The sequence below is a fragment of the Mauremys mutica genome, chromosome 20 (genome assembly GCF_020497125.1).
Source record: "Mauremys mutica isolate MM-2020 ecotype Southern chromosome 20, ASM2049712v1, whole genome shotgun sequence".
In the NCBI taxonomy this organism is placed as follows: domain Eukaryota; kingdom Metazoa; phylum Chordata; order Testudines; family Geoemydidae; genus Mauremys; species Mauremys mutica.
Window position 1 is genome coordinate 825,821 of NC_059091.1, and position 13,144 is coordinate 838,964.

Consider the following 13,144-nt stretch of genomic DNA (forward strand, 5'->3'; position numbering starts at 1 on the left):
CTAACCCTTAACCCTAACCCCTACCCCAAACCTAACCCTCACCCTACCTACCCTAACCCTGACCCTAACCCTAACCCCCTAACCCTAAACCCGACCCCTAAACCCAACCTCAATCCTAACGCTAACCCAGCACCCTAAAAAAACCCACCTCCACCTCCTTACAGCGCTGAAACGTGCTGAGCTCAAAGGAGTGCTTTTCCACATCTGTATGCCAGAAAGTTGCAGTGCTGTAAATTGCCAGTGTATACAAGCCCTTAGTTAGCTCTGCTCCTGCAAACACAGAGGCAGGGGAACAGCGAGACACACGCCTGCAGCTGCTGGGGGCGAGGGGTGGGGTCAGACTGCAGTAGGGTGCCGTGCGGGGTGGCTGCAGCTGGGGGGGGGAGGAGCAGGGTGCAGCGGGGTGGGGGTGGCACTGGCTGCAGCTGGGAGCGGGCGGACATCCCGGGGAGTGACTGTCCCACCGCCTGGAGGCAGGAAAGCCCCGCATGACCCCACACAACTGTTACACACCAGCCGGCGGGTTCCGGGCGCAGAGCGCGGCCCGAGAGGTGCCCAGGCTCCTCTGTTGGCCTCACGTGGCAGCTCTGCCGCCTGCTCCTCCGACCTTCTCCCCATGGCGGCATCACTCGGCCAGAGCTGCTTTTGCTTCCGGCTTCGCACGGCACGGAGGCCAGGAGACTACAGCTCCCATGGTTCCGAGGGGCCCGCAATGGCCGATGGGAGATATAGGCCTGGAGACACTACAGCTCCCATGGTTCCGAGGGGCCCGCAATGGCCGATGGGAGATATAGGCCTGGAGACACTACAGCTCCCATGGTTCCGAGGGGCCCGCAATGGCCGATGGGAGATATAGGCCTGGAGACACTACAGCTCCCATGGTTCCGAGGGGCCCGCAATGGCTGATGCGAGCTATAGGCTGGGGGAACACTACATCTCCCACAATGCCCTCTCCACGTCTCCTCCACCCACCCAGCTGCTCAACACCGTCTTTTAATTTCTGGCGACCTGCCCCGTGAGAGCCCCCCAGCAGCAGGGCCAGGCGGAGGCGGGTGGCAGGGCTGGAGTGAGGTGCCTGTGGGGGTGCAGCAAGGGCCCCGGTGTCACACTAGCCCGTCTGCTGCGTGCGGGAAGGTCATTCTCACTGAGCCCACATCTCGAATACTGTGTACAGATGTGGTCTCCTCACCTCAAAAAAGATATTCTAGCACTAGAAAAGGTTCAGAAAAGAGCAACTAAAATGATTAGGGGTTTAGAGAGGGTCCCATATGAGGAAAGATTAAAGAGGCTAGGACTCTTCAGTTTGGAAAAGAGAAGACTAAGGGGGGACATGACAGAGGTATATAAAATCATGAGTGATATTGAGAAAGTGGATAAGGAAAAGTTATTTACTTATTCCCATAATATAAGAACTAGGGGTCACCAAATGAAATTAATAGGCAGCAGGTTTAAAACAAATAAAAGGAAGTTCTTCTTCACGCAGCGCACAGTCAACTTGTGGAACTCCTTACCTGAGGAGGTTGTGAAGGCTAGGACTATAACAATGTTTAAAAGGGGACTGGATAAATTCATGGTGGCTAAGTCCATAAATGGCTATTAGCCAGGATGGGTAAGAATGGTGTCCCTAGCCTCTGTTCGTCAGAGGATGGAGATGGATGGCAGGAGAGAGATCACTTGATCATTGCCTGTTAGGTTCACTCCCTCAGGGGCACCTGGCATTGGCCACTGTCGGTAGACAGATACTGGGCTAGATGGACCTCTGGTCTGACCCGGTACGGCCTTTCTTATGTTCTTATGTTCTTATGAGCCCGGTTTCTGAGTCACTTGTTCTGGCACAAGTTCTTCCTGGGGTTCAGTTTATCAGTGGTACGTTTCTCGCCATCTGAAAAGCATTACATGTTTAAACTAACTTTAATTTTAAAGTGACATTTAAAAAGGGTCAGATCTGATGTTGCAATGACATATTCCTAAACATCCCCAAAATTATCTTCCAGCTCTTTTCCTGTACAGTCGTATCAGTAGATTATGGGCAGAGGTGGATTAAGATTTATTGAGGCACAGGGCACAAAGAGCATTTTGGCCCCCCACACCTGGGGACCGGGGCACCACACCTGCCCACTTTTTAACGTGGGTATAGTAACCTCAGGCAGGCACAGCCCCTGCCAGTGGTGCCAGCCTCTTCACTGTGGGGGGCTGAGGTGGGCTTAGCCCCCCACCTCGACATGGGGCCCTGCCCTCCCTAATCCGCCTCGTCCCACCTGAGGCCAGAAGCCAGAGCCAGGCAGTAGTAAGAGCCACCTAGGGTGCCCAGGCAGCTGTGGGGAGCCCCAGACCCTCCACCTGCAGTGGGTGGGATGTCCCGGTGGGCGGGGACACATGTTGGTGGCTGTTCTCAGGCCCTCTGGCCAGGGCAGGTGGAGGGTCCAGGGCTTTCCACAGCTGCCCAGGGAGCCCAGGCCAGGCCACTCTTACCATGCCCTGGCTCTGGCTTCTGGCATGGGGGCAGGGCCTTGCGAGAAGATGGGGAGCAAGGGGTGGAGCCTCAGGGAAGAGGCAGAGCATTGGGCAGGGCTGCAGTTCTGGCACTGGTGGCCCGCCCCACTTCTACACGGGTTCCAGCACTCCTGCGGAGGCCCTCAAATTGTCTGGGGCCACTGGGCACAGGCCTCATGCATTAATCCACCATTGACCACAGGTTCAACCAAGACTGATTTAGTAGCAATCACAGTAACATACCAGTGAACCATTTTTTCATATAATTTAGGCTTTCAAGATGCCTAAGAATGGTACATTGCCCTTCTCCAGTGCCTGAAAAAAACCAAACTCCTATAGAAAAGTAGCTAGAGTCAGACCCACAGTTCAGTCTCTAAGAATTTTCAGCAAGGATTGCACAGGGTCAGCCTTCCCATTTCCAAGTCCCAAAAGGAACTAAAGAAATGAATTTAATTAAATAACTTTATAAAATCTTATGATAAAGAAACAAATACTAATCTAATTTTTACAGCCTAACATGGCTAATTTATGATCCAAAGACATTATTTTATTTATGTTTAAACATAAAGAAAACAAATTAAAATCTGAACACTTCAGTCCCCACAAAAACACAGTGAGAAGACAGAGAGTTCCCAACAGCTTAGGTTTTGTGCACCTAAGTCTCAATTAGAGTCTTTGAGCACCAAATCTACACAGTCTGCTGAGTCTAAAACAGGGGTGGGTGAACTTTTTGGCCCGGAGGACACATCTGGGTGGGGAAATTGTATGCAGGTCCACGAATGTAGGGCTGGGGCAGGGAGTTGGGGTGTGGAAGGGAGTGCAGGCTGTGCGAGGGGATGCAGTTTGCAGGAAGAGGCTCAGGGCAAGGGGATAGGGTGCAGGAGGGGGCTCAGGGTGTGGCAGGGGGCTCAAGGCATGGGGTTAGGGGACTCAGGACAGGGGGTTGGGGTGCAGGGTGCAGGAGGGGTTTGGGGTGTGGGCTCTGGCACAGTGCCACTTACCTCGAGTGGCTCCAGGGTGGCAGCAGCGCGCAGCGGGCTAAGGCAGGGTCCCAGAAGTGGCCAGCATGTCTGGCAGTGGCTCCTTGGGGTAGGATGGGGCAGGGGGCTCTGTTGCGTGCTGCCCTTGCCTGTGGATACCACCCCCAAAGCTCCCATTGGCCACGGTTCCCTGTTTCTCTGCCTCCTCCTGCCCCAGGTGCCGCAGGGACATGGTGCTGGCTGCTTCTGGGAGTGGCATGGGGCCAGGGCAGGTGGGGACCCTGCCTTAGCCCCACTGCGCCATGGGCCTGGCAATCCCACAGGCTGGATTGAAAGCCCTGATGGGCTGGATCTGGCCCACGGGCTGTAGTTTGCCCTCCCCTGCCTTAAACCCTTGACCCTCATCCCAACCCTAAACCTTACCCTAACCCTCACCATAAACCTAACCCCAAAATGCAACCCTAAGCCCAACCCTAACCCTAAAACCCAATCCAAAACCCTCACCCCTAACCCTACACTAGCTCTATCCCAACCCAACCCACGCCCTAACCATTAAACCTAACTCTACACCTTGCCCATCCTAACCCTAAACCCTAATCCTATACCTAACTGTAAACCCGAACCCCTAACCCCAAACCCAAACCCATCCATTAGCCTTACCCTAACTCTGACCCTAAACCCTAACACTCGCGGGGCTGGAAGTATTTTTGTCGGCAAAAGTGCTGGCAAATTACCAACAAAGAGCATTTATACATGCTGACTTTTAGCAACAAGGCCTGCGGGGGCAAGAAGTTGGGCATATCTCCCTCCACATTGAGGGAGGGCTAATTTCATAAAACCTTTGGGTTTGTACCCCTTCAAGGGAGCGGGCACCAGAGTGTTGGGAAAAGCCCTTAAGGCTAAATCTTTCCAGAGCAGATCTCTGTCTCTCCGTGAAGCTGGGTGTGGCCCTGCCTGTGTGCTTGTCTGGAAGAGGCTTGTGAGCCTAACCCAGCAAGGCCAGGTAAAGAGGACCTAGACTGGCAGAATAGGGTGACTCAGTGACATCCCAGCACATCAGGTGATACCCCAAAGGGAGCAAACCCGTCACAACGGTTACATAATTTTTAGCCAAGCTTTTTAATTCAAACAGATATTTTAAGCCCCACGGTGGGTGCCAGTTAAATCTAAGGTAACTACTGTTTGAAATATATAAACATTAGAGCTATGGTTTTTGCCTGAAGAAAAGATTAATTTTAAAGATATGTTATAAACAATGTGTTAATAATTTGGCACTTCCCTCAAAGTTTTTATTACTGGGGGAATGAATAATTATCAATTAAAAACAGTGTTTTCATTGTAATTTCAAGTGTTATTTTCCACATTATTATCCTCACTCATGAGGATTTTTGGCTGCTTGTTTATATATTTACTATGAAACACGTTTTCTAATACCCTTATGGAGCATTTGTAAGCCTTTCCATAGGGGTAAAGCTACTGAAATGGAAAAGCAAACAGGGTGAGCCAGTGAAATTGTTGTATACACCATCAAGCCGCTATCACACACACCAGTAAATGGCTATCAGAAAAAAATTGTTTGCTTGGTTCCCCATCTGTAATATGGGGATGATCACACACTTCTTCCTTTGAGTCTGTGAGTGAAAAGCCCTGCCTAGAACCTAATTGAGCTAGTCTGATTACGCTAGCACTTGACCCCAGTTCTCAGATACACCTTCAAAGGCTACTTGCCTTGGTACAGTTAGAAGCATCAAATACTCATTCACATTTACTGGAAAGCTTGTTTATTCTGCAGACTTCCTGTTCAGTGAGTCCAAAGAGCTCTAATTTATAAAGGTAGAAATCTGTGCTTTACACAACCGGGCCCATAAAGTATTTGGCCCTGTTCCAGCAAACACTGACGCACATGAGCAGCACTACACACACATATGCAGTTGTTGGGTGTTTCCAGGCCCAGGCCCACCTCCAGCAGCTGGGCAACCCACAGTCCCATGTTCTTATGGTAACGTGAACAAGGGAAGGGGAAGGCTGCAGCTGGCAGAGAGTGGGGTGCAGCAGACAGGTTTACATTCATCTGCTTACATTAAACTATGGGCACAGCCTGTCCCAGCAACCTCCAGTACTTCACTTACCATCCTAACAACTGTGGAACTGGAAGTGAACAGAAGTTACATTGCCAAATAAAAGCTCTAATAGTGTTCAATTAAAAACAGTGACCATAAGTTGTTTGCCCCAGCACTGAGTCTAATACTGTCTGCCTGGGCACAGTAACTGGAAGTAACTTGCAAGCACTGTCCAACTTGGGATAGGGACTGGAAACCATTTGTGCTATTGCAGCAAAGAGTCCTGTGGCACCTTATAGACTAACAGACGTTTTGGAGCATGAGCTTTCATGGGTGAATACCCACTTCGTCGGATGCAACCCCTCTGCTATTTGTGCTATTGTGCATTCTAAAAGTATTCCTCCGGCTGTAATTTGCACTGGTTCACGCTCTAATATTGTCCCCTGGATAACTGTGACCAAAAGTTACTTGCCCTGGTACATGCTCTGATTCACTAGGAGCAGCACCAGAAGTTTTAGCCCCGTTACCTGCTCTAATAGCGTGCCACCAACAACAGTTACTGGAAATTTCCATGGTCATTGAGCATAATCTGTCCTGGTTCTAGTGCTGGGACGGGGAAACTAATGGAGATTCCCTAGGGACGGCTAGAGGGTATTGGAGGCATTGAGAATGGGAGCAGGGGTTGGGAGTGTGTAACAGGGTTCTCTGCTTGCCCCTCTGCTGCCCCAATAAAGCACAGAGGCTTCTCTTGCTGCAGCACCCATGGCTCTATTTACACAAGTTCCCATCACCAGTGATACTATTTACAGAGCTTGCAGGCCTGACCATCTCCTCTCCTACATGGAGTCTGCCCTCAGCCTGGAGACGGACCTTCCTCTGGCCATTCTCTCTTCTTTTGGCTGCCAGCCAGCCTTTATAGCCCTTGAAGCCTCAGGCCCACAGGTGCAGCCAGTTCTAAAGGCCAGGCACCAGACTTCTCCCCAGCCCCAATCTATTTCCCCTGATTGGGGCTGGCTGAGCAGGGGCTAATTAGGTGCTTTTGCACCAGCACCCTGCTACAGAGTGGATTGGTGATGGTGGGCCTGAGAAGGTCAGCAAGCCGCAGAATACACCTCCCATGGTGAAGAGAGGGCTAGTATGGCACAGCTCCCCAAGCAGAGCACAGAGACTACGCCCAGGCGGCCAGGAGTGGGACACTCCCCCCCTACACTGTGAGGTCATCACCTCTTCTCGGTGGTGCAGGCGCCATCCGCTTCTCCAACCTTCTTGTGATGGCAATGCCTAACTCTACCCTAACACCAATCCTTAACTCCAACCCCTCACCCTAAACCAACCCTAACCCTAACCCCTACAGCATAACCCCTAGATTCTACCCCTCTAACTATAAAGCCTCACCCTAAACCATAACCCTAACCTCTCACCCAACCATAACCCTGTCCCCTAATAACCCTAATCTAACCACCTAACCCTCCCCCTACCTCAACCTCTAACCCTGATTTACCCTAATCTAACACTAATCCTAAAGTAACCCTAACCCCAGACCCTGACCCTAACCCTAATCTCACCCTCAATCTACCCTAACCCCTCCCCACTAACCCTAAATGCTAACCCCCACAACCCAATCCCTCACACTAATCCCTGACCCAAACGCCCCATCCTAATCCAAACTCCACCCCCACCCCTCACTATAATCCTTGACAATGTCCCTGACCCTAATCCTAACTGTAACGCTAACCTTCACTCTGCCGATGGCCCTGACATTAATCCTTAACCCTAATTCTACCCCAACTCTATCCTAATCCTACCCCCTAACCCTCACCCCGATGCTGTCCCTAACCCTGACCCTTAATCATAACACTACCTCTGACTCTCATCCTATCCCTATCCCTAACCCAACCCTAAACCCTAACTTTAACCCTAAATTTAACCCCTACCCCCGATCCTAACCCTAACCTAATCCGATCCCTAATCTGAATCCCTATCCCTACCCTTTCCCTCAACCCAAATTTGCACCAGAAACCTCAGAATGCATATTTTATACAATGGTTATTAGACTAGGGTGTGGGATTTGCATACATGGGTGCATTTGGTCACAGGGAAGGTGTTGATCAATGAACAGCAAGTGTGAGGCTGGAAGACAGAACTAATTGCATCAGCCATTTAGTGTCAAATTGTTTGGGACTGTGGGAAATGGTAGGGGAAGGTGTAAATGTGTAAATATTTATCCCAGTTCTACTTGCCTTTCCCTTTTCTCTATCTCCCCCACCCCACCACCACCCATAAAGGTCATTTGTTTAAACCTCTGTGCCTGTGAGTGATTACAGACTTGCATGGCAAAGGCACCCAGAGTAAGTGCCCATATTAGAGTGGGGACTCAAGTCAAAATTAAAGAGAATCTCTTAACATAAGGACCCAGCCTTTGTTACTGTTGGGATGTTAGCAGAAGGATTAGCTCTTCCCCCCCCCCCCCCCCGTTAAAAATATCTCACATGACTAGATGTAGCAGTGAAAACAGGGAATGCTGAAGGGGGGAAACCCAAACACGGCAACACTGGGTTTAGCACAGGAGGACCAGGAAGCAAAACTGACCAAACGAGTTTCAGGGTTTGGTTTGCTTCCTGGTTCTCTTGTGATGAAATCTGTGCAGCTGTGCTTGCATTTCTCACGGTTCAAAAGGTTTTTCTCCCTACCACTACCACCCGCCACTTCTACTTACAGATATTTCTCAAAGTTCAGGCAGGTTTGGATCCTAAGTTTTTATTTGGCTTTATATATGCAGAAAAGATGACAGCATTCTGAGCAGCAGTGTAGCTACAATGATGCCACTGGTGCAGTCATGCCAGGACCCACAAGATTATGGGAACCCAACCAGCTGGAGCAGCACTTCAGCACTTCACTTGATGCCTGGTGTCACCAGGGGCGGCTCTAGGAATTTCGCCGCCCCAAGCATGGCGGCACGCCGTGGGGGGCGCTCTGGCGGTCGCCGGTCCCACGGCTCCAGTGGACCTCCTGCAGACGTGCCTGCGGAGGATCCGCTGGTCCCGCGGCTCCGGTGGAGCATCTGCAGACGTGCCTGCGGGAGGTCCACTGGAGCCGCGGGACCAGTGGACCCTCAGCAGGCACATCTGCGGGAGGTCTACTGGAGCCACCTGCCGCCCTCCCAGCAAAATGCCGCCCCAAGAACGCACTTGGCGTGCTGGGGTCTGGAGCCGGCCCTGGGTGTCACAATGCCACTCACTCAAATTTGGCCCCCACCACCTCTATCACAATAGGGGGAAGTGGGGCTAAATTTGCCTGAGTGGAGTAGCAAGTTGGGGCATGGCATCATGGTGCCACACAAATTTGGCCCAGCTGCCCTTAATTATGATGGAGAAGTGTCCAGGCCAAACTTGAGCGGCACTGCCACTCAGCACTCAAATTTGGGGGCTGGCCATGGGCATGTGCAGAACCTCTGGATAGCTAGGAGCAGGAGGAACTGCCCAAGTCCAGGATGAGAGCAAAGTGCTCCATGTGGGGTGAGCGGGGGATGAGTGGCCAAGAAAATCCTGGGGCTGGTGGCTGAGGAGCTGGTGGGATGAGTTTTGGCTGAGCTTTGGGGAGTGGGGGAAGGATGGGGAGTGAGGGTTGGCGGGAGTGGGTGTTATTGGGGGGGTGAATGAGTTGGGGGGAAACGGAGGATGCTGAGATGGCAGGTAGGCTGGGGGCTGGGATGTTGGGGTGTCTGGGGGCTTTTGAGGACTATGGCCTGGACTTGCAATGTGGTCCCTAAGCTATTCTTGCATCAGTGCACTTTGAGGCCTTATTACACCAGCGATGCTGAGAAATAACCATCCAAATTCTTGAGGGCGGGTGAGATGACTCAGAAAATAGAAATGTCATGATTGAGGATGTAATGGATTAGTCTGGTTAGGTGACTCAGAAGACAAATGTCTTACAAACTTTATTACGTTATTACTTAAAACCAAACAGAAGTTTTTTTCAAAGTATCTCATCAGATCTTTCCTGATCACTAGGGCCCTACCAAATTCACATCCATTCTTGTCAATTTCACAGCCAGAGGGTTTTTTTAATTGATCAATTTCACGATTTCTGATGTTTATATATGAAATTTCATGGTATTGTAACCGTGGGGGTCCTGACCCAAAATGGGATCATGAGGGGGGTTGCAAAGTTGTTGTAGGGGGTCCCAAGATTGCCACCCTCACTTCTGTGCTACCTTTAGAGCTGAAGGTAGCACCCTCCCAGTTTCTGCAGTTAGAGGAGGTTCCCGGAGGTGGAGGTGGGTAGGATCTCCCCCATGCTACTGGCAGTGTCCCAGCCAGGGGCTCCTAGCTGTTAGTCCAGGCCAGGCACAGATTAAGGCTGCGGGCCCCTGGCCAATTTGGAGGCCCTCCAGGAAAAATGGGTGCCCTGGTCCCAGAATATGCCCCTACCCGGTCACCCCAAGCCCTGGCAGGAACCGCAGGGGAATAAGCCCCAAGCCCAGGCTCCCCTGAGCCCTGGCTGGAGGGGCAGAAGCCCCAAGCTCCATCTGCCCCTGCTCCGGCTGCAGCCGCCAGGAGGAAGCCCTGGGTTTGGTGCCAGAGCCATGGCAGGAGCCGTGAAGGGATGAGGGGGTGCAGAAGCCCAGAGCCCAGGCTGCCCCAGATGCAGGAGGAAGCCGCACCTGGATCTAGAGCTCTGGCAGGAGCTGCGGGGAGAAACAGAAGCCCAGAGCCCAGCTCCTGGGCTGCTGCAGCACAGAAGTGACGGGGTACGACCCTCATTTCTGTGCTGCCTCTGGAGGCGGGTCTGATCTCCCCACCAAGAGCAGCCATGCAAGGGAAGGACATAAGAATGGCCATTCTGGGTCAGACCAAAGGTCCATCCAGCCCAGTATCCCGTCTGCTAACAGTGGCCAATGCCAGGTGCCCCAGAGGGAGTGAACCTAACAGGTAATGATCAAGTGACCTCTCTCCTGCCATCCATCTCCACTCTCTAACATCCTGGCTAATAGCCATTAATAGACTTAACCTCCATTAATTTATCTAGTTCTCTTTTAAACCCCATTATAGTCCTAGCTGTCACAACCTCCTCAGGCAAGGAGTTCCACAGGTTGACTGTGTGCTGTGTGAAGAACTTCCTTTTATTTGTTTTAAACATACTGCCCATTAATTTCATTTAGTGGCCCCTAGTTCTTATATTATGGGAACAAGTAAATAACTTTTCCTTGTTCACTTTCTCCACACCACTCATGATTTTATGTACCTATATCATATCCCCCCTTAGTCTCCTCTTTTCAAAGCTGAAAAGTCCTAGTCTCTTTAATCTCTCCTCATATGGGACCCATTCCAAATCCCTAAACATTTTACTTGCCCTTCGCTGAACTTTTTCTAATGCCAGTATATCTTTTTTGAGATGAGACCACATGTGTACACAGTATTCAAGATGTGGGAATACCATGGATTTATATAAGGGCAATGAGATATTCTCCGTCTTATTCTCCATCCCTTTTTTAATGATTCCTAAATCCTGTTTGCTTTTTTGACCGCCTCTGCACACTGCGTGGGCGTCTTCAGAGAACTATCCACGATGATTCCAAGATCTCTTTCCTGATTAGTTGTAGCTAAATTAGCCCCCATCATATTGTATGTATAGTTGGGGTTATTTTTTCCAATGTGCATTACTTTACATTTATCCACATTAAATTTCATTTGCCATTTTGTTGCCCAATCACTTAGTTTTGTGAGATCTTTTTGAGGTTATTCACTATCTGCTTTGGTCTTAACTATCTTGAGCAGTTTCGTATCATCTGCAAACTTTGCCACCTCACTGTTTACCCCTTTCTCCAGATCATTTATGAATAAGTTGAATAGGATTGGTCCTAGGACTGACCCTTGGGGAACACTACTAGTTACCCCCTCTCCATTCTGAAAATTTACCATTAATTCCTACCCTTTGTTCCCTGTCTTTTACCCAGTTCTCAATCCATGAAAGGATCTTTCCTCTTATCCCATGACAACTTAATTTACGTAAGAGCTTTTGATGAGGGACTTTGTCAAAGGCTTTCTGGAAATCTAAGTACACTATGTCCATTGGATCCCCCTTGTCCACATGTTTGGTGACCCCTTCAAAGAACTCTAATGGATTTGTAAGACATGAGCGACAACTCATGTCCCCCATCGCCCTCACCCCAGCATGGCCGGACTAGCAGCTAGGAGTCCCGGGCTCCCAGCAGCAGGGGAGATCAGATTTAATGGGGGAGGGTTGATTTCATGGTCTGTGACATTTTTCATGGCTGAGAAATTGGTAGGGCCCTACTGATCACTAGTTCCAGATTCCATCAAAGGCATCACCGGAGTTGCAGTCTATGTATTCTGCACCTCCACCAAGCTGCTCCCCACCAGCCCCCAAACATTGTGGGAGTTGCAATCTCCAGCTTGCAACTTCCCCTCCCTCAACCTCCTGCAGCTACCTCACCCTGCTTCCCCATTCCCTGGGTCACCCCACAACCCCCATCCCCCAAATTCCCTTGGGCTCCCCAGTCCCTCCCAACCAACCAGGCACCCCCATCCTGAGTCCCAGTCCAGCCCCTCCCAATCCTCCTTGCTCCCCCAGCCCAGGAATACCCACCATCCCAAGGGAACTTCACCCTCCCAATCACCCCATCCTGAACACCCCCAGAGCCCTCCATCTCCCTCCCCCTCTATTCTTATGCCCCCCTCACTGCTCCATCACTCCAACTTGCCTGGGTCCATCCTTAATCCCCCCAACCCCTCCACACCATGCCACCTCACTGCTCCCATGTACTAGGTGGTAATGCCATTCATCACTCAAATTTGGGGGCTGGCCATGGGCATGTGCAGAACCTCTGGATAGCTAGGAGCAGGAGGAACTGCCCAAGTCCAGGATGAGAGCAAAGTGCTGCATGTGGGGTGAGCGGGGGATGAGGGGATGCCCACCCAGGCACCCCAACCATATTTGCCTCAGGGTACCCCCAACCATCAAACTCATCCACCCTCCTGCTCCACCATGAACCCCCACTTATAAAAATCTCCCACCTACTTGGGCCTCCCATCCCCAGGCAACCCATTTCAAGCCCTCCCCAATATCCACAAGGCTCCCCCATCCGTATGGTCCCTCCCAGCCCAGCTCATCCACTCCCTCACATAAATCCCCCTATCGTCTCCTCTGATCCCAAACCCAACAAACCCTGTGGTGGGTGTTGGGGGAGGGTGTGCACTGGTCTTGGTCTGTGTATGAAATTCCGGGGTCCCACAGGAGTTAGTCTGCCCTGCCTACATTACACTAAGATGGCAACCCTGCAATGGAACACACACTCATTTCTGAGGGTCAGAAACTAGGTTAAGTCTGATACTGGGAACTAAGATCCTGGGTCAGTAGTGGTAGTGGTGGGGGTGGGGGTGGGGGTCGGGGTGGGGTGGGGAAGGAGCATTGATGTGTGCTGAACTGGGCAGGTCTGACTCACTCCTTCGCTGAAGAATTTCCAGGTTCTGGATTTCCTGGTCCTGCCCAGATTTACAAATTTACTTATTTACATAGTGTTTCCTCAAATATTCTCCAGTAAAAAGGAGCTCCAGCATTAGAAACGCCCTCTGTCCCTCTCACTGT